Source organism: Piliocolobus tephrosceles, chromosome 5, assembly GCF_002776525.5.
Source record: "Piliocolobus tephrosceles isolate RC106 chromosome 5, ASM277652v3, whole genome shotgun sequence".
Lineage (NCBI taxonomy): Eukaryota > Metazoa > Chordata > Mammalia > Primates > Cercopithecidae > Piliocolobus > Piliocolobus tephrosceles.
Genome location: NC_045438.1, coordinates 67994776 through 68018131, shown reverse-complemented (window position 1 = coordinate 68018131; position 23356 = coordinate 67994776).

Here is a 23356-nt window from a genome sequence, read left to right as displayed (position 1 = left end):
TAAAAACAAAGTATATTTAACATTTATAGTTTTCATTTCTTCAACAATAAATTAATTTTAGCTTCCTGTTATTTTTTACTTTCTAAATATTTTTTAACTTTTTGACATTTTTTGTAAAAACAGCTTGTAACACACAATGTACAGCTATAGAAAACGATTTTCTTTCTTTATATCCTTATTCTAGAAGCTTTTTTCTATTTTTTAGTATTTTACCTTTTAAACATTTTTATAAACTAAGACACAAACACACACATTAGCGTAGGCCTACTGAGGGTCAGGATCATCAGTATTCCTCTTTCCCCTCCATATCATGTCCCACTGGTAAATCTTCAGAGGCAGTTACACACATGAAGCCATCATTTCCTATGATAACAATGCCTTCTTCTGAAATACGTTGAGAAGGGTCTGCCTGAAGCTGTTTTACAGTAAACTTCTTTTTTAATAACTACAATAAGTATGCTGTAAAATAACAAACATGTAGTGGGTAAACCAGTAACATAGTCATTTATTATCAAGCATTATGTACTGTACATAATTATATTGCTATATTTTTTGAAGACTAGCAGTACAATAGGTTTGTTTACATCAGTATAACTGCAAGAATGGGATGAATGAGTTGCACTAGGACAACACAACATAATGTAACAATGACTGGGACATCACTAGGCAATATGCAATTTTCAGCTTCATTATCTTATGGGACCACCACTGTATATGCAGTCTATCACTGAAATGTCTTTATGTAGTGCATGACTATATAGAAAGTTCTAGTAATATTAATAATATCTGGATTCTGGTGGAGCAAGATGGCCAAACAGAATTCTCCAGTGATTACCCCTTCAAAAGGAACACCAAATTGAACAACAATCCATAAAAGAAAGCACCATCAGGAGAAGAAAAAATCAGGTGAGTGATCACAGTACCTGGATTTAACATTATATCAAGGAAAGAGGAACTGAAGAGGGTAGGAAAGACATTCTTGAATTGGTGACATCACTCCTTCCCAATTGCCCAGCAACAGCCTTGTGGCACAGAGAAAGAATCTGTGTGCTTGGGGGAGGGAGAACGCAGCGACCATGGGAATTTGCATTGGAACACAGTGCTGCCCTGTCACAGCAGAAAGGAACAAACGGCAGTATTCAGCTGGTGCCCACAGACAGAATTTAGACCAGCCCTAGCTAGAGGAAAATCATAAATCTCAGTGGGTAGAACTGAGTTCTGTCTAGCCTGACCACTGCAGGCTAAAGTACTCTGGGATTCTAAGTAAACTTGAAAGGAAGTCTAAGCCAAAAGGACTGCAATTCTTGGGCAAGTCCTGGTGCTGTGCTGGGCTCAGAGCCAGTGGGCTTGGTGTGCATGAGACCTAGTGAGACACCAGCTGAGGTGGCCAAAGGAGTACTTGCATCACCCCTACCCTAACCCCAGGCAGTGCAGCTTGCAGCTTTGGGAGAGACTCCTTCCTTCTGCTCGAGGAGCAGAGAAAGGAGAGTAAACAGGGATTTGCCTTGCAATTTAGATATCAGCTTATCCACAGTAGAGGCAGAGTCCTGAGGCCACATTCCATTCCATTCCATTCCATCCCCAGACAAAATTTCTAGACACACATAGGAACAGAAGGGAATTCCTGCTCCCTTGAAAGGAAGGACCCAGTTCTGGCAGGATCCATCACCTACTGTCTAAAAAACCCTCAAGCCTTGAATAAACTTCAATGATAGACAGACAGCACTGGCCACGGGCCTTATGCAAGCCCAATGCCATGCTGGCTTCAGATGTGACTGAGCACATTCCTAGCTGTGGTGACCATAGGGAGAGATTTTTTCTGCTTGAGAAAAGGAGAGGGAAGAGTAAAGGGGTCTTTGTCGGGCAGCTTCAATATCAGCTCAGCCATAGTGGGGTAGAGCATCAGGTGGAGCCCTAGGGGCCCCAGTTTCAGGCCTTCACTCCTGGTTGGAATTTCTGGACCTGCCCTGTGCCAAAGGGGAGCCCACTGTCCTGAAGGGAGCCCAGTGTTACTCAGGCATGGCAGCATTTACCACAACCTGACTGAAGAATCCTTGGGCCTTGAGTAAACATCAGCAGTAGCCAGGTAGTACTTGCCATGGGTCTGGGACATTGGTGGCCACAGGGAGAGACTCCTACTTGAGTAAAGTAGAGAGAATAGTAAGAAGGACTTTCTCATGGTTTAAGTGCCAGCTCAGCCATAGTAAAATAGAGCACCAAGAAGGTTCTTGAGGTTTCTGACTTCAAGCCTTGGCTCCTGGACAGTGTTTCTGGATCTGCCCTGGACAGAGAGGAGCTCACCATACTGAAGGGAAGGATATAAGCCTGGCTAGATTAACCACCTGCTGTCTAAAGAGCCCTTGGTCCTTAAGAGAACATTGGTAGTAGCCAGCCTGGTTGCCACAGACTTGGGTGAGATCCAGTATTATGCTTTCAGGTCTGATTCAGCACAGTCCCAGTGGTGGGGACACAAGGGAGCTTGTGTCACCCCTCCGCCAGCTCCAACCAGCTCAGCACAGAGAGACAGTCTGTTTGGGGAAAAGTAAGGGAAGAAAACAACAGTCTCTGCCTGATAACACAGGGAAATCTCTTGGATCTTACCCAAGATCACCAAGGTGGTACCCGTACATATCTGCAAAAGTCAGTGTTACTGGGCTTGGAGTGCCTCCTAATGCACATATGACTGTAGTGACCAAAGACTTAGACCACCACACTCAATTCCCTCTGAATACTTGGAAAGCCTTCCCAAGAAGGACAGGTACAAACAAATCCAGAATGTGAAGACTACAATAACTAACTCTTCATTGCCTAGACAATGATGAACATCCACCAGCATTAAGACTATCCAGGAAAACATGACCTCACGAAACAAACAAAATACAGTGCTGGTAATCAATCAATGACAGAGATATGTGACCTTTCAGACAGAGAATTCAAATCAGCTGTTTTGAGGAAGCTCAACAAAATTCAACAGTGAGAAGAAATTCAGAATCCTATCAGATAAACTTAACAAGGAGATTGGAATAATTTTGAAAAATTAAGCACAAATTTTGAAGCTGAAAAACTCAATTGACATTGTAAATAATGCACTGGAGTCTCCCAACAGTGAACCAGATAAAGAAGAAAGAATGCATGAACTTGAAGACAGGTTATTTGAAAATACATACAAAAGAAAAAAAAAAAAAAAAACTAAAATAGAATGAGGCATGCTAATAAAATCTAGAAAATACAGTCAAAAGGGCAAATCTAAGACTTACGGGCCTTAAAGAGGAGTTAGAGAAACACAGAGGGATAGATTATTTAAGGGGATAATAAAAGAATTTCCTAAATCTAGAGAAAGATAAATATCCAAGTACAAGAAGGTTATAGAACACCAAGCAGATTTAATCTAAATAAGACTACCTCAAGACATTTAATCAAACTCACAAATGGAGAAGCCTCATATTTGAGAGGAAGATGGCAGAATAGAAAGCTCCACTAATTGTTTCATAAGCAGGAAAAATCAGGTGAGCACTCATAGTATCTAGTTTTAACTTTATATTTTTGAAAGAATCACTGAAAAAATAGATAAAGTAGTCCAGAATCATCGATAGCACACCTCTCCCACCCTCAGATGCTGCAGTGTGGTGCCAAGAGCATCTCTGGGATCTAGGGGAGGAAAAACACAGCAATTACGAGGCATTTAACTCAGTGCTTTCCTGTTAGAACAGAAAGAAAAACCAGACCAAACTCAGCTGACATTCACCCACTTCAGCATATAAACCATCCCTACCCAGTAGGGAATCATCAAGTTCAGTGATCCAAAATTGAGTGCCTGCAAACCTCACCACCAAAGGTTACAACACTCTATGTTTTCAAGCAAACTTGAAAGGCAGTCTAGGCTATAAGAACTACAACTCTTAGGTGAATCCTAGTGCTGAGCTAGGCCCACAGATATTGGACTAGAGGAGCACAAGACATACTGCGACAACAACTGGGGCAACCAGTTGTTGAGTGCTAGCATCACCTCTCCACAAACCTCAGGCTGCACAGCTTGAGGTTCCAAAAGAGACCCCTTCCTTCTGCTTGAGAGGAGAGGAGAGGAGAGGGAAGGACTTTGTCTTGCATCTAGGATACTAACTCAGTCACAACAGGATAGGGCACTGGTCAGAGTTCTAAGGCTGCCATTCCTGGCCCTCGCTCCCAGATGACATTTCTAGACATACCCAGGGCCAGAAGAGAACCCGCTACCTTGAAGGAAAGGACCCAGTGCTGGCAGTATTCATCACCTACTAACTTAAGAGCCCTTTGGCCCTGAATAACCAGCAGCATTGCACAGGTACTATATCAAGAGCCTTGGGTGAACCTCTGGGACTTCCTGACTTCAGGTGAGACTCAGCATATTACCCACTGTGGTGGCTATGGGGCAAAACTACAACAACTTTTCAAGACATAGTACAATAAGATATAAGTAGAAACAAAAACAGTTAAAAAGTAGGGTACAGTTAAGGTGTAGAGTTTTTATTAGTTTTCTTCTTACTGGTTTGTTTGTTTATGAAAATGGTGTTAAGTTGGTATCAGGTTAAAATAATAGGTTATAAGATAGTATTTGCAAGCCTCATGGTAACCTTGAACTAAAAGACATAAAATGGAGAAACAAAAAATGAAAAGCAAGAAACTAAAGCATATTATCAGAGAAAATCACCTTCGCTAGAGAAAGACAGGAAGGAAAGAAGTAAGGAAGAGAACACCATAAAACCACACACCCAAAAAAAACACAAATAACAAAATGGCAGAAGGCCTTACTTAGGAATAATAACAATGAATGTAAATGGACTAAATGCTCCAATCAAAAGACACAGGATGGATGAATGGATGAAAAAACAGGACCCACTGATCTGTTGCCGACAAGAAACACACTTCACCTACAAAGACACAAACAGACTGAAAATAAAGAAATGAAAAAGGATATTCCATGTCAATGGAAACCAAAAAAAAAAAAGGAGTCACTACACTTATATCAGAAAAAATAGATTTCAAGACATGAACTATAAGAAGACACAAAGATTGTCAGAAGAGAGGTAGGCCCCAATACAATAATAGCTGGAGACTTCAACACCCCACTTTCAGCATTGGACAGACGTTCCAGATATAAACAATGAAACATCAGACTTACTCTGCACTACAGACCAAATGAAACTGAGAGATATTTACAGAACCTTTCACCCAAGAGCTGCATAATACACATGATTTTCCTCAGTTCATAGATTATTCTCAAGGATAAATTATATGTTAGGTCACAAACATTCAAAGTCTTAAAACATCCCAAAATGTAAAACAATATTAAGCATCTTATCTGACCATAATGGAATAAAAATAGAAAAAAATAAGATGAATTTTGGAAACTATACAAATACCTGGAAATTAAACAATATGCTCTTGAATGACCAGTGGGTCAGTGGAGAAATTAAAAAGGAAATTGAAAAATAAATTTGAAACAAATGATCATGGAAACACAACATACCAACACCTATGGGACACAGCAAAAGCAGTATTAAGAGGAAAGTTTGTAACAATAAGTGTCTACATCAAAAAGGAGGAAAAAACTTCCAATGAAAAATCTAATAATGCACCTTACAGAACTAGAAAAGCAAAGCAAACCAAACCCAAAATCAAAAGAAAAGAAATAATAAAGATCAGAGCAGAAATAAATGAAATTGAAATGAATAAACAATACATCAGTGAAACAAAAAGTTGGTTTTTTGAAACGTTAAACAAGTTTGACAAACTTTTAGCAAGACTAAAAATAAAAGAGAAGATCCAAATAAATAAAATCAGAAAAGAAAAAGGAGACATTACAAGTGATACTGCAGAAATTCAAAGGGTCATTAGTGGCTACTATGAGCAACTACATGCCAATAAATTGGAAAATCTAAAAGAAATAGACAAATTCCTAGATGCATACAACCTTTCAAGATTGAACCAGGAAGAAATCCAAAACCTGAACAGACAAGTAATGAGATAAAAGCCTTAATTAAGTCTCCCAGCAAAGAAAAGCCTGGAACCTGATGGATGCAATGCTGAATTCTACCAAACATTTAAGAAGAATTAATACCAGTACTACTCAAACTATTCCAGAAAATAAAAAAGGAGGGAATACTTCCAAACTCATTCTGAAAGACTAGTATTACCCCAACACCAAAACCAGACAAAGACACATAAAAAAAGAAAACTATCTCTGATGAATATTGATGCAAAAATCCTCAACAAAATAGTAGCAAACCAAATTCAACAATACACTAGAAAGATCATTCATTATGACAAAGTCAGATTTATCCCTGGGATGCAAGGATGTTTCAGCATACACAAATCAATATGATACATCATATCAACAGAATGAAGGATAAATACCATATGATCATTTCAATTGATGCTATAAAAGCATTTGATACAATTTCACATCCCTTTATGATAAAAAAAAAAACCTCCAAAACCTGCTGATAGTGGAACATACCTCAAAACAATGAAAGCTATATATGACAGATCCACAATTAGTATCATAGTGAATAAGGAAAAACCGAAAGCCTTTCTGCTAAGATCTGGAACAAGATAAGGATGCCTATTGTCACCACCATTATTCAACATAGTACTGGAAGTCCTAGCTAGAACAATCAGACAACAGAAAGAAATAAAGGGCATCCAAACTGGAAAGGAAGAAGTCAAATTATTCTTGTTTGCAGTTGATATGATCTTATATTTGGAAAATCTTGAAGACTCCACCAAAAAGCTCTTAAAACTTATAAACAAATTCAGTTAAGTTGCAGGACACAAAATCAACATAGAAAATCAGTAGTGTCTCTATATGTCAACAGTAAACATTCTGAAAAATATACAACAGTAATATTAATAAATCTCAAAGTATAAAAATGAACTATGGGGAAACATAAATACCATATCTAACTTTACTGTTAGTAGTGTTGCGTTAAATATGTATTCCATGGACCACTTAATATTTTTCTAGTCAGGAAGCATAAAGTAAAAGATCCGGCATGCTGGTGATGATAGGTTGGAATAGCACTGAATTTTTAATGAGAAAGCTGAAGTCTGAGAGAAGCATGTAGCTGGAGAAGTGAATCTAAGAAAAGAGGTGTGATCACTTCGTTACATAAACAGTGATTAGTAGGAGCTAAAGCTTATTAAGTTTGCAAACTTTTTCATAATTATGGATGTGACAGCTTTATGTGTCAACTTGACTGGATCAAGGGATGCCAAGATATTTGGTTAAACATTGTTTCTGGGTGTGTCTGTGGAGATGTTTCGGGATGGGATAAGCATTTGAAACTGCAGACTCAGTAAAGTAGATTGCCCTCCCTCATGTGAGTGGACATTTTCAAATCCACTGAGGGCTTGAACAGAACAAAAGGTGGAGAAAGCAGGAATTCCTCCCTTTTGTTTCCTCCTTGCCTGCTTATGCTGGGATATCTCATCTCATTTTCCCCATCCCTAGGATTTGGTCTACACCATCAGCTCCTCTGGTTCTCAGACCTTCAGACTTGGATTGGAATCTACACCGTTGGCTCTCTGGCTCTCAGGCCTTCAAAATATATCACTAGCCTTCCTGGGTCTCCAGCTTGCAGAAGGCAGATCATGTATATCTCCTTTTGGTTCTGTTTTCCTGGAGAACCCTAACACATTGGGCTAATTTTTATGTATTCTTTAAAGCTCAAGTCTATATTAGTAAAGGATAAAAATTTCATACCTCTTAGGATTTTTAGAGGACCAATAAATAAAACTTCTACTTTTCTACCCAAGACCTGAAATAACAGACAAAGGAGTCAGGTCATCAAAAACGCCAGCCTTGCCATCTGACAGCCTGATAGATCTTTGTAAACAAAGCTTAGTTAGGGAAACTACAGGCTTCCTAATAATCCCCCAAATTAGGCACATTTACAAAACTGGTCACAGCAAACCTGTAAATAGGTGGATCTTCTTAAAAGTTCAGGGCTATGGCTACCACATTTGCTACATGACCAAGAACAAATCAGACCTTCTGCTCCCTGAAGGGAGCTAGATGCCAGAGGGTAGAAAGAGAGAGGGGCAAGCTAGCTATATATGCAGGCACACCTCCCTCTTCCTAATACCAAGGGAAGTTGGGCAAACAGAAGCCAAAAGTGAATAATAATGGAGACTCTTTGAAAGGAGAAAGGAGTGAAAAGGTTCTCCCGTAACAATACAGAATTGTATTTCACAGAAAAAAATATCACTTTCTAAGATAGGTATTCCCTTGGGGAAAGTGGCAAATTCAACCTCAGAAGGTCTGACCTTACAATGCCAATATAAAAGTGACAGAAATGTCCTATTAAATGGCCTGAATAATTGCCACTTCTCACTGCTTCATTTTGCCACTGGAATACAATAAAATGGGCCCTACCTGGTTAGTCTCTCTTACGTTATGAAAAAAAGGCTGGGTTCCAGAAAGATGGTTTTACCGCATTCATATCATTGAAATGAGCTCTGGATAAATGTGTTTTATGATTTCATGTTTAATTCTTATGTGCTATTATCCCTCTCTCTGTAAACACAGCCAAGCCTAATCCTCAGAAACACAGTTTTTTAAAAAACTAACCAAGAATGTCATAGGAAATGAATGCCAATATTCACAGCATGTGAATCCAAGTTCAAAATTCTTATCTTTCAACGAGTCTAGGAAAATCCTGATGGGTTGCTAGACTATTTTTTAAACCTCCTCTAGAATCTTTTCCAACTTAAGTTCCAAGTATGAAAAGACACCCGATCAGTTCCAAAACACTACAAGACTGAAAAATCATCACTATAATGGACACATTTTCATTCTATTTCTGTCAGTGATGAACAGTATGATTACGGCAGGCTCTTTGATCTTTGTTACTGTGTTTTCTATAAGCACAGAGCCTGACAGGAAATATCTCATTAAATCTTCTCTTCTTTCTTTCTTTTTTCCTTTTTTCCTCACTACATTTTCTCAAAATAGTGTTGTGTAGCTGACATTTCTTTGAGAAAGTACTTTATCATTCTTTGTTTTTATTAAGAATATTCATGTTTGTGAATACATCAGTTATTCCTCCCCTACTATGTGCAAAGAACTGTAAGCTGTGGGTGGGAAAAAAATTCTCTAATCTGACCACTGCCCTCAAGGTGTTTGTATCATAAGTGGAAAAATAACAAGTAAAATGTGACATATGAAAACCTAATCCATTATATTGAAATCTACTCACATACATGCAGAACCAGGATCTAATAATACATTGTATAGTTCAAATATCTGACACTTCTGATGGGCAGATGTTTCAACTAGCCTCAAATTATCATCTCTCAGATCTTCAAACCAGGAACTTCTCTTGTGTTAAATGACACTGTGGCATAACATCCCAGAATTAAGTTTGATTTTTAATTGTCATATGCCCTTAAGACATTTATAACTAAGTCATTGTGTATTTAAATACGATTTCAGTAATTCTGCTTTTCTGTTAGAATTAGAATTTCCCCTTTATAACTGAAATGAACAGAAGATGAACTCATTTTAAAAATTAAAGGTTTCTAATATTTTCATTATGAATGTATTTCCTCATTCATTTCAAAATATGCAACTATTTGAAAATAAGCACTTTTCACATATGTTGAATAGATAATTTCTGAAAATTATAGTAAGTATAGAATAAAAGATAACCTTCAGAACGCAAACTGGAGACTTTTCACAAAACTATTAAGTAGAGAAACCCACTATGCTCTCTTCTTATAAAGAAATGACTTTCTTGTCTAAGAACTAAGAGGCCTGATATAAGAAATCTTATTATTCAAGCAAGAAGAGTTAATAGATTAGCAAAGAAAGGTTGTCGCTTTGTGGAGTGCAGCATGATAATTCGTAACTATGATAAAAGCAATTGCATTTACAGAGCTACATTACATATCGAATTAGAATGAATGCTTTTTAATCATAGTTATGAGTTATCATGCTACACACTATAAAATGTCAACCTTTTTTGGTAATTGATTAATCCTTTTTGCTTGAATAATAATCCTTCTTATATCACAGGATGAGAGAAGAAAAACACTGAGATGTAAAAAGAAACATTAACTTTGATATGTGTTTTTCACACTAAACTTAGAAAACTAAGAGATTAACTTAGAAATATCTCAAAATAATCATATCACTTATAGGGAAAAACATAGCACTACCTAAAATTTGTCAGGCTATGAAAGATGGAAAACATCAGTACATTTGATCATTCATTTGAGTAAGAGAAATGATGACCAGCTGGGGCATTTGAAAATATGTGAATCCAAATAGACAATAAGGAAAAATAATTTATCAAACTTTGCCCTTTTGAGGCAAATTAACTGAAATTTTCTAAGAGCTTTTAACACTTTATTTACTTTCTAATAACACTAAGGACTGAGAGAAAAATTTATGTTAGTAATATGTTTATTCTATATATCTAATATACAGAAAAATAATGAGTATTAAATGTATAAATATTAAGGTTGATTGATCTAGTTAATATTTTGATGATTTGAACTGGTTTTATAAGTATTCTCTTTGGAAGGGTACTTATTAATATGGTTTTAGCACACCTGGATTTAAAAAAAGAAGAAATGACACTGCAATTTGAATGATGTTTTTTCTAATTACAGTTTCCATCTATGCCTCCAGTAATAAAATTAGAAGTTCTGGAGAGAAATTAATGATGTAAATAACAACCTTCCTTAATGGTTTTTGCTAAAATAAAGTCAGCTTATTTAAAGGATGATTAGCTAATTATAAATAAAGGCATTCCAAGAAAAAGTATAAAAATTAAATCAATCCATTACTAGCACAAATTACTGATGATCAAGATACTTTAACACAAGATAAAGTAAAAAGTTACAAGTATGTTAAGATGTTTTTGGAGAAGAGTTTCACATTGTTATTCTAAATTAACTTTTACTTATATATTTCAGTAAAGAAAATTCTACAGTGCTCCCAGACAAGTGCACAATTTTACCAATAAACTGCTTTATTATATTTCTTAATGATGTCAAGTACTATATTTCTAACTGTTAGGTAACTCTTGCTTCTATTTTCATATGACTCTTAAAAACACTTAAACTTTTTATTATTGTTGTTGCCACTGCTGCTATTGTTTATAGACTATCTTCATATAAGGAGGGCCATAATTTCTCATTGATCTGACTTATGCAATTTAAGCTGTATTATTATCTGAACATTTCCTCCAAAGTGGGTTTTTCTAGAGACGTAATTATTCCTGTTACCTCCTTCAAGTTCATCAACATTCCCTTCCACTGACTGAAACTTTCTCGGTACGAGTGGCCGAAATTGAAACTATACCCCTCTAATCATAAGAGAATGATCCATACCTGTGGGCTTTAACATATTCGAACTGTTATAAGCATCCCAAAAGATGTATTTTACCAACCCCCAAAGTCAAATGCTTAATTTTTTATCCAGTACCAATGATTATTCATCTAGAAGACTCTCTGTCATTACTGCTTTCCAGATTCGTTTCTCTTATTGAATTACTAGCATTTTATCATATTTTCCAGATGGGTTCATTTGCATTTTTAAGAAATAAATTTCACTCCATAATTTATTGTCTATATATTGTCATCTAAAGTTGTTTATACAGCTTGAACTCCTATTTGCACTTGTAGATTAATAATTTGTTTTAAACATAACTGACAATAAATTTTATTATGCTGTTGATTCTCTCATATAAATGTTAAGACTGCACAACTTTGAAGTCCAAAATGAAAGTATTTGCACACTTGATGCTTTGCAATCTTGCCTTAAGTTTGACACAACCTGAAGGTCTCAGAAAGCTATATCAAGTAAATTTTGACTAGAAATACAAATATGGTACCCAGGTACCAGGGAGGAACATAGAGGAGGTGCTGGTGATTGCAAAGATTTGCATCAGATATTTTAAGATAACCTTTCATACTGGCCCTGTCCCCAGGGAAGCAAGACAAAGTTCCTCTACATAATTTTTCCTCTTTGTCCTCTTTGAAGAGTTCTGTGCTTTCTGGACCAAGTGATCAATGCCATTGGTGTTTAGAGTGCTGTCATAGATTATTATGGCCTGGCCTACAAACACAACTTATTTTGTAGTTAATTTATTCATTGTTTATTGAGCGCCAACTGATTGCTATGTACAGCATTTTTGATGAATGAACAAGAACATGAGTAGTGCCCTTAACTCGCTCATATTCCAGGGAAAAAAGCTGATATTTTAACTAGTAAATTCCAATACTAAAGAGACACATGCAGGATATAGAACTTAACTCTACCTGAAATCAGTTCCAAACTCCAAACAGTTCATTTATAAACACATTTTTTGAAACAGTAACTCCTGAGTCAGATACTATTTCTCTAAATATACCGCAATATCATACATGAAAGTGAATTTTGCAATCTAACTTAAAAACTATACAAACTCCAAAATCATTTTATTAACTCTGCTTAGGACCTTTCACAAGGAGTCTGAGTATAAAATATGTCAAATAAAATTTTAATTGTTTAGTTCCTTTTGTTTGCAAAATAGAAAAAAGTACATGAGGAAAAATAGTTTTACTCAGACGGTAAACAGTTAAAGATCAATGTTTTATTCCTGTGGTTGTCTAATCTTAAGTTTTCTATTTTTCAGTCCTTTAGTCTGCACCATTCTCATGGCTTTTCTCATGATTCTCACCTGATATGCATTCCCAGGCCTGACTAAGGATATGAACTGTCATTATTTTAAGCATTTTAATGAAAATGTTTTAGCTTCCCTGAGGCATCATGCTGCATCAACAGTTCAATAAACCTGCCAAATGTTTTACTTACTTTGAAGGAAAAACAAGTTTAGAAAATATTAAGCACTTAATATTTTGTGGACTTATATGAAGTGACTCTAAAGTAAGAATAAATGTCAAAAATAGAATCTTTTCTCACAATGTCAAGTTCAGCCAGATACAGTATTTGTTGTAGGCCATTGTAATACAGGTATATATATCATTAATCCTTAGATTATATTTGACTCCTATTTTACCATGAACAATTTTATTCTAATTTGTTGGTAAGGCATAATGGAATGGAAATTATCCTCAAATGTTAATATTGAAACAGAAGAACCAAATGGCAGATACAGCCCTATATGACCACACTTCACTGGAGGGAGAGGTACTGAAGTCCCCTGATGATATATTTAGAAATATAACTTTATTCATTTTAAAACAAAATATTATAAATGAAGGTTATTCGTGACTAATGAATGTAAACTACACATGAGAAGTAAACTTCCAAAGATTCAAAAAAGAATACAACTTACAAAAGATGTTTTTAAAATAATTATTTAAATTACTTTATTTTAATATACCAAGTTTGATTTAACTAAAAATCTGAGTTAAATATCAAAGTAAGAGTGAACATTATTTCTGTAAGCTACTAGGAAAAATACTTACACTGAAAGGTTGTCCTGGGACTCATTAGCAGGTCTGTGATATACTTAATCTTACTTAGAAAGAATGCGGACAGAAATTCAGAATGAGATAATTATTATTGTTCAGGATTTTTCTCAGGTACAACCTATTCATACATTTAAAGCTATAATTTGAAACAAAGATATTATGTCTTATACCGTGCATCCAGATGAAAGAAAAATAGCTTATGATTTATTTGTGTTCTTCTTTCTCAAAGAGCAAATACAATTCATTTCAAAACACCATACTTCATTTTTTATAAACTATATTGATTATATTTCTTATTCCTTTCAGAAAGATAACAAGGTGGTCAAGAACTACAGGGAAAGACATGGAGGTAAAAAGAAATTCAGTGAGATGAACTTTGGTGCTACTATTCTCCTGGAGGTACATAACCATTTCAGAAGAGGGATGTGAGAGGCTGAGCAGCTGAGCAGAGCTTTCAATTGACTGTAAGTTAAAATTTCTACAAACTCATAGGGTTAGAATCACAATATATTGGAGTTCAATCTATAAATTTCAAGATGTGCCATCCTCACCAAGGAGTATAAATACAAACACTCCTAGGTACACAGTGGTAAAGTGACTGAAAAGCAAAAACCAAAAATTTTAAAAGCAGCCACAGAAAAGATATATTACCTTCAAAGGAGAGTCAATCAGACTTACAGCTAGCTTCTCAACAAAAACAGTGGATGCCAGAACATAATAAAATAACTTCAAGTTGCTAGAAGGAAATAAATACAGATATTAATTCTATACCAAGAAAAATACCTTTCAAAAATGAAAACTAAAACAGAGACATTTTCCGATAAAGAAACCCTGACAGGATTCATTATCAGTAGGCCACAATAAATGAAATATTAAAGGTGATTCTTCAGGAAGAAGAAAAATAATGTTAGTTGAAATAAGATGCAGGTGGAAATGAAGAACAAGGAAAAGAGGAATAAAATAAATACCAATAATATTTATGGAATTAAATAATAGTAATTATATTTTGTTTGTTTGTTTTTTTTTTTTTTAATTTACAGAGAATTTCAATACTTGATGTTTATAGCCCATAACTTGAACAAAGGTGTAATGATGCTAAAGCATTTCAGGACTTTCGCACTCTCAAGGCAGGGGTAAGAGTACAATTTAGAATAGTCATTGGTAAGTCAAGGAGGTATTTTGTCCTGGAACAACCACAATAATAGTTGTAAAACAGCATAAAAAATATGTAACTAACTGGGCAGGGGGGAGAAATGTAGAATAACAAAATACTATTTATAAGAGACATACCTAAAAGAATTTTCCAAAAAGTTGGAAATGATGAATACTAACAATAATGGAAAAAATTAATAAAAGGCATTATATTAAAATTAAGAACTTCTGTTCATCAAAAGAAATCTTTAAGAGAGGAAAAGCAAACCAGAGCAGTGCAAGTTATTTGCAAAACTTATCACTGATAAAATGCTCGTATCTTGAATGTTTAAATACTTAAGATAAAAAAGGTTTACAAACCAATAGAAAAATGGGCATGCTAATTTAATAGATGCAACACAAAATGCAATATCCACATGACCATTAGACACATACAAAAAGTTTACTTTATACTCTGTTGTCAATTAAGCACTATCTGTACTCACATTTAAGTTCTCTTTTGCATCACAAAAAGAGCAGTCAAGGACTACATTTTTGAGAATCCCATCCCCACTATGGTTCTAGTATAGAATTTGCCAATAAAAAGCACTCACATTAAAGTTCAAAAGTGGAAGAGAAGGCAAAGTCAGAGGACCAGAAGAGTGAGATGATCTTTACAGGGCCTGCATGGGGAACTCTTGACAAAAACTCCTAGGTATATACTCGACCAAACTTAATGCATACATGCACCAAACTACATGTACAACAATGTATATAGCAACATTGCTCATAATGAAATAACTCAAATGTCTATCCATTCTGATTGATAAATATATCGTGATTTACCCATAAAATGCAATACAACAGTAAAAATAACTGAACTATAGATATATGTAACAAGTACTGTGTCTAAAGATAAACATGTTTGAAACAAACTCCATTTTTAATTTTTTATTTTTATTTATTTATTTTTGAGACGGAGTCTCGCTCTGTCACCCAGGCTGGAGTGCAGTGGCTGGATCTCAGCTCACTGCAAGCTCTGCCTCCCGGATTTAGGCCATTCTCCTGCCTCAGGCTCCCAAGTAGCTGGGACTACAGGCGCCCACCACCTCGCCCGGCTAGTTTTTTGTATTTTTTAGTAGAGATGGGGTTTCACCGTGTTAGCCAGGATGGTCTCCGTCTCCTGACCTCGTGATCCGCCCATCTCGGCCTCCCAAAGTGCTAGGATTACAGGCTTGAGCCACTGCGCCCGGCGTTTAATTTTTTAAAGATGTATTGCTGATAGAATCAGGTATGATGAAACATCTACCAAGAGAACCAAATGAGACACTGGAGGCTGTTTTTTTGTATTCCTTCCATATCTTTACACTTTGCATCTAGTCTCTAAATTCTGCTCAATTCAATAATATAAGTAAACTATATTAAGTATATTATGTGTCACTCTGCATTAAGAACTGTATGTAGAAAAATCTAATTCAATCCTGGTAAAGATCCTAGGAGATAAGCACTCTTAACCCTGATGAGGAAACTGAAGCATGGCAACCTCAACTAATTTACCAAGTCCCATAGCTAGAAACAGTTAAAGCCAGGATTCAAACTCAACACCTTGACCAGAGACACTACGACCCACACTCCCGTCAAGCTCTGAAGTATTCCTCAAAATCTATTTCCCTCCAAGCTCTCAATCCAGTCTGTCTGAATTTCTAAAAGCCTCCTGTAGTCTCACTGTGTTCATCACTCTTCTCCAACCCACTATCCATCCTGTTACATGATACCTTTTGAACACCTTCACTAACTGCTATCTAAGTCTACTATTGTCTATTAAATCTCTAATTGGCAACATTATTAGGAATAGTAAGAAATGTAGCATTATCCATGAAAATTATTTTGAGTTGAACTATATAATTTCATCTATTTAGTTTAATTGTATTAGCTAATATACTTGGGAATTTAGCTTTAGTAAATAGATTTACCGGTATACTTGCCTCTTTTAAAAATTGTTTTCTGTTCCAACGCCATGGCTCACGCCTTTAATCCTAGCACTTTGGGAGGCCGAAGTGGACAGATCACCTGAGGTCTGGAACTCGAGACCAGCCTGACCAACATGGAGAAACCCCGTCTCTAATAAAAATACAAAAAAATTAGCTGGGAATGATAGTGCATGCCTGTAATCCTAGCTACTCAGGAGATTGAGGCAGAAGAATTGCTTGAACCTGGGAGGCGAAGGTTGCTGTGTGCCCAGATTGTGCCATTGCACTCCAGTCTGAGCAGCAAGAACAAAACTCCGTCTCAAAAAAAAAAAAAAAAAAATCAAAAAAAAATTGTTTTCTTATTTTATTTTCTGAAGCTAAAAGCACATCATCTGTATCCCGCAAAAAATGCCTTTATAACTCTGCTCTCTTTTTTTATGTTTTTAACCCGTCTACTTCTAAGAAGATGTGAGAGGGTTTAACACGTTAATGTAGCTATACAGTGGGGCAGCCTAGGAGAAAAGATGTTATTATGCGTTGCTTACAACTGAACACTGAGTATACCTCTGACCACATCTCCAGGTAGGACTCCTCAAGTCATAGGGATGAAGGTTGAGTGAAAATTCTGATAGGAAAGAACCAGCAGCACTTGAACTTAATTGTTCTCTTGGATCAGTTGGGTCCCATTGCCTGTAATAAAGGTGGATTGCAGAATAAACTCTATCTGTATTACTAAAAAGGCTCTTTACCTTCTGGTCCCAAACCTGTCTATGAGCCTTTTTTCTACTCCACTTTCTACACTGCTACCTCCTCTTTGGCCCGGAATACTACAATGGCATCCTAATCCCTCTCCTTGCTCTCACTTTTGCCCCTCCTACAATCAGTTCTCTTCACAGCAAATGGGGTTATCCTTTAAAGGCATGAAGCTCATAAGGCCACAGCCTTGCTCAAAGCCCTGCAATATTTCCCAGCCTATTTAAAATAGAATTCAAAATGCTTTCAATGGTCTTACAAGCTTGGTTCTCTCTGACATCATCCCCTACCACCTGCTCCTTGCCATTGCTGGGGAATACCAACCATACTCCTACTTCAGTAGCTTTGTATTTGCTGCTCCCTCTGTCTAAACTCTTCTTACATCAAGTATTTCTATCCCTCATTTCTCTCCATAGAGATTTGCCTTAGCTCTCCTATCCACTAAAACAGCAGTCCCTAATTTTTTTGGCACCAGGTTTCGTGGAAGACAATTTTTCCTGGGGGTGGGGGGTGGAGGGCATGGTTTTGGGATAGAACTGATCCACTCTGATTATCAGTCATTAATTAAATTCTCATAAGGAGCCTGCAACCTAGATTGTGAACTCGCAGTGCAGTTCACAATAGGGTTCATGCTCCTATGAGAATCTAATGTCACTGCTGGTCTGGCAGGAGGCAGAGTTCAGGTGGTAATGCTCACTCACCCACTGCTCACCTTCTGCTGTGCCATCCAGTTCCTAACAGGCCAGAGATGGGTTAGGGATCCCTGTAATAAAACACTCCTCATAATTCCTTGTGCCCTTGCCCCACTTCACTTTGGCTTCTAGCACTTCTCACTCTCTAACATTATATTATCCATTTGATAATGTTTTCATAGCTTTCTGTCCTCTTTGGAATGTTAGCAGGAGCTTTGTTTCTCTACCAAATTCCAAGCACCCAGAAGAGTGCATAGTACTCAATAAATTTTAAATGAATAAATAAGTAATGAATATTTGAATGGGGCTTATGACTTACCTACTGAAAAACCCTATTGTCTTTAGACAAAGACATTCTAGGTCTCTCACAAGGAAGCTCAACCTACCTTCTAGTATTTTTACACAGCCTTCTTACTTTGCAACCTGCAGGGTTACTCTAGATTGTTTACTCTTCCCTAATACGCTATGCTTTGAGATGCTGTGTCTCTACACCCTCCCTCAAAATAATTCCTCTTCCTAGAAACCTCTATATCCGCTTCTCTACTTAATGAAATTCCACTCATCCATCAAGATTTACCTGGCAGGGCATGGTGGCTCATGCCTGTAATCCCAGCACTTTGGGAGGCTGAGGTAGGCAGATTACAAGGTCAGGAGATTTACACCATCCTGTTTACAGTGAAACCCCATCTCTGCTAAAAATACCAAAAAAAAAAAAAAAAAGCCAAGTGTGGTGGCAGGTGCCTGTAGTCCCAGCTACTAGGGAGGCTGAGGCAGGAGAACGGTGTGAACCCAGGAGGCGGAGCTTGCTGTGAGCCCAGATCACGCCACTGCACTCCAGCCTGGGCAACAGAGCGAGACTCTATCTATTAAAAAAAAAAAAAAAGATTTACCTAAACTATCATTCCTTTGTAAAACTTCCCTGGCAAAAGTTTATCTTCAATAAGGAACAAATATGGTCTTAATTGCAGAGTACCTATTAATAGATGACAAAAAGTCAATTATGTTTTAAATGATGTTCAATTTTCTTCAAGTCCACCTTTGACCAAGCATCTTAGTTTTGTGTTGCTACAACAGATTACAACAGACTGGGTAGTTTATAAAAGGAAAAATTAATTTCTCACAATTCTACAGGCTGGGAAGTCCAATACCTAAGTGCTAACATCTTAAGAGGGCTTTTTTACTGCATCATCCCATGGCAGAAAATGGGAGAGCAAAAGAGTGTGCAAGAGAGGGCAATAGAGGGCCAATCTCTTTCTCTTATTAAGAACCCACTCCCACAGAAACTAACCCACTTCTGTAATAATGGCATTACTCTATTCATAAAGGACTCTGCCTAATCACCTCTTAAAGGTTACACTTCTCTACACTGTTGCACTGGCAATTAAGTTTCCAACAGATGAATACTGACGGACCCATAAATACCACAGCACAAGGGTAGTAGCACATTCGTTCTCAATCATTGTTGAGGTTTTCTCAGGATTATAAAGGAGAGTCTTGGCATTAAAGCAAGAATTCATTTGTGGAAGAGTTCTGTAGTCATTCGACCATACTTATCTCTGCCAACACGCTAATTGCCTAAGCTGGATTTCTCCAGAAAGGGAGTCCAGCTCCAGAACTTCCCAGTTGAGCTGAGACCCACACTTCCAATTTCAAATTCTTCATCTAGTAACCTACAGGTAAGTGGAGTCAAGTTGTCTGCCGTAAGTGCATCCCCAACAAAAAGCCCATAGTTTCTGCCATCCTCATCCTTATTCTTAGTCTCAGAGATTTTTCAGGTATTTCACTTTTACTCAGGTCTATCCCTAAAATCTAATACTCACATGTATCTTTTCCTCTGTCTAGGACATTCAAATACATTCTAATTAGCTAAATCAAAACCAATAGGGAGGAAATACTATAAAAGAGCCATGACACCTTCTTGAGATGTGTGAGAAACTATAAAGCAGCAAGAATAAAGTAAAAATTAGCATCTCGAGAAATTATCCTTGCTACCCAGTGCTAAATAAAAGTGAATTTTTTAAGTCAGATAATTCTAGATACACAATAGAGACAAAAAAAATCACTTAGAAGTACATTTCGTTATTATATTACCATTCTACTTCAGCACAAATATAAGGCAGGTAGGAAACACCCATAAATATTGAATGCTGCCCTTAACTGTGACATTGGCATAATTTATTGGGAAGTGGGTAAGAAAGTTTATGCAAGGAAATAAAGGTGCCTATTGAGAAGGAAGTACCTGAGAACTCAATTCCTTTACCAGAAGAGTCACAATTATGGTAATTTAGGTGGACAAAGTGACTCCACTAATTTCTGATTCAAATTCTCATTGGGCACCATAAGGGAACAAGGAATCTATGCTATTTACTAAGGCTCAGCACAACGGTCAAGCATTTCATGGAAGAAGGCCAGTTCCATGAGCACATGAAGTTGACCCAGTCAGCTAGAAAATAGTGGCTAAGCTTGAAGATGAACAAAGTTCTCTCATCTCGAATTCCAAGGATGGGTGCATTGCCACAGCCTATTCAGAATTCTGTTTCAGTGAGGCATCACAAAGGTATGGACAAGTATTCGTCCGACTCTGAAGAAACAGTGTTTAATGGTGACATCACATTTTTAGCAACCAAAAAACACAATCAGATTTCATAATTCAGATATACCTTTTTTGCCTATATAAACTTCAAGATGTTTGAAAAATCATAAGGACTACAAGCTCATGAGGGCTTGCATAATAAATTGGAAAAATTATAAACATGTGATTATATTTTCCCAAAATGATGCAGATGATACTGTTTAGACATATTTGTATCATCAAATAGACTGAATTCCCTGTATATCTAGATCACATTTTTTATTCCTTATAATCCTAGTATTTTTAAACAGTTCAATAACCTTATTGAAATAATAACTGAATATTTTCCATTCAATATCCTATAATTGATTGCTAAGAGCTTTTAAAACCTCTTCATTCCAGTAACCAGACCCTAGATGTACTACTTTTCTCCCATCCCTTATACCTTTCCTCTTCTAATTCTAAAAGCCTGGTCTGACTCATCAAAAATACAACAGTATATACCATTTAGTTTTTTTTTTTTTTTTTTTAGTCTTATTAGATCACCTTTAAATATGAGATTATTTGGGCTTCATTAAAATATTCACAGATACAACAAATTGGATTTTCTGCTGAACATTTAGAAAAGGAATCTGTGTTTTACCTAAATTGTGTCAGTAACTAAAGAGGGAAAACTATGTTTTGTCAAAGAAGACTACCTGTGTTAGTCTCCAGTTCGGTTCTCCTCTGGCATGAGTTAAAGTGGATTTGAAGGAACTGTGTCCCTGCAGACATTGCTCATCACTGGCTCTTGGAAGCACTCATTTGTGTTCTACTTTGACTCTAAACAATCATTTATAAGCAGCCTACTCACAGCAAAGCATCAGTCCTCTCTCATTGCCTCAGATACATTGATCTTTGGGGAGAGGGTGACACAACTGTGAACACAAAGTAAGCAGGCTGTAAAGTGGAAATACATCACCCCCATGAAACACACATAGAAACACACAGGCATCATGTGGGATCTCTGTAAGTCAGGAAGAAAATCCTTTACAAGCCTCTTCCTACCTGTCAATATCCATCACCCAAAGAACCAGGAAAGCCTTAGGCAAGCAACAATTACTTCAGACTCAGCAGGCTGGCAGGTTCACTGACACCCACCACTGGAACTGATCCCATCTGAATATTATGAATGTCTTCCTTCCAAGCTACCTGATATAAGTGTCTGTCTCTCACCATCTCTCTGCTCAGATACAGAATGAAAAATATTCCAAGTTTTTAGCTATTTTTTGGTAAGACTAAGTCTGTGTAAATTATTCTTAAAAGAAGAACTGGCCATAGGTCCAATGATTTAGCCTCACTTATAATTTCATAAATAAAGTGATCCTGGATTCACAAAACTAAAATCTGTTTGCTATATCCTGAGGTAAAACTTGTTCGCAGTTTTCCATCAGGACTCACAATTTTCCAGGTCCCAGAGAATCTGTTGGATATCACAAAACTCATGTCAACACAATAATTGGGAGATAACTCAGCTTATCTATTACTGTACTAATAATATCTACTATGTTATATCATTCATGGGAGTGGAGCACTACATTCTGATTAATGTCAGTTGATTAACAGCTGGGCAGAGGGCTCATGCCTGTAACACCAGCACTTTGGGAGCCCGACGTGGGTGTATCACCTTAGGTCAGGGGTTTGAGACCAGCCTGACCAACATGGTGAAACCCAATTCTACTGAAACTACAAAAATTAGCCAGGTGTGCTGGTGCATTCCTGTAATCCCAGATACTCAGGAGACTGAGACACGAGAATCACTTGAACCCAGGAGGCAGAAGTTGCAGTGAGCCAAGATTGCATCAGTGTACTCTAGCCTGGGTGACAGAGTAAGACTCTGTTTAAAAAAAAAAAAAAAAAGTAAACTGATTAACAAACACATTTGCTATTGTCACCTTTTTTACAGATATCTTCTATATTTTCTTACTTTGGCTTATACATGGCTCTCCCTTGATGACACCATTTCACTTTCAGTTAACTTTAGAGTAGGGCTGCCCATTTTGCTACAGCACAAATAACACATTTAGGCTTTGGTAGGATGGAAAAACCAACCATCTATTTTCTCAGGATTATCACTTTCACACCATTGCTTTTTCACTTCCATAAAGTGGAATATTATAAAATGGAATACATATTTTTGATGATTCCATCTACACTTACCAGCTTCTAATTGACTGATAACTATCTCACCTTTATCAAAAACTTGGACACTGAATCAGAGGTATTTTCTCCTGCCATAATTCTAGGTGATAGAATCTCTTTTTTTTTTTCAAGATGGTAGATTGAAGGCATCGTTACCATGCCTCTCCCACTTGGAAAGACAAAATAATATATAGAGACTCATGTTGTGAACATTTTTTCCAAGAAGCAACACAGGAACTTAACAGGAAAACTGAAAGAAACCATAGACCCTTTGAAAGAAGTAGAAGGCTCCAACTTACACTGTGAGCCAGGCAGAAAACTCTAAGCCCCAAGAGTGTGAGAGGGGGAGAGACTGCCTCCAGGATATACACTCCCACTGGGAGAACGGATCATCCATGCCTTCAGGAGAATGCTTTAACTCTACCCCATGCGGGAGCTGATTTAGTGAGTGGTGGGGACTATATGAGAAGGAGTTGACAGGGCCAGGAGACAAGGAAATTCTGGACAGAAAAGGTCCCTGGTGAGGGCCCCACCCTCAAGCCAAAAGGCCTGAAACCACCACCCAAAGTGAGACCTTACATTCCTGTTTTCCTGCT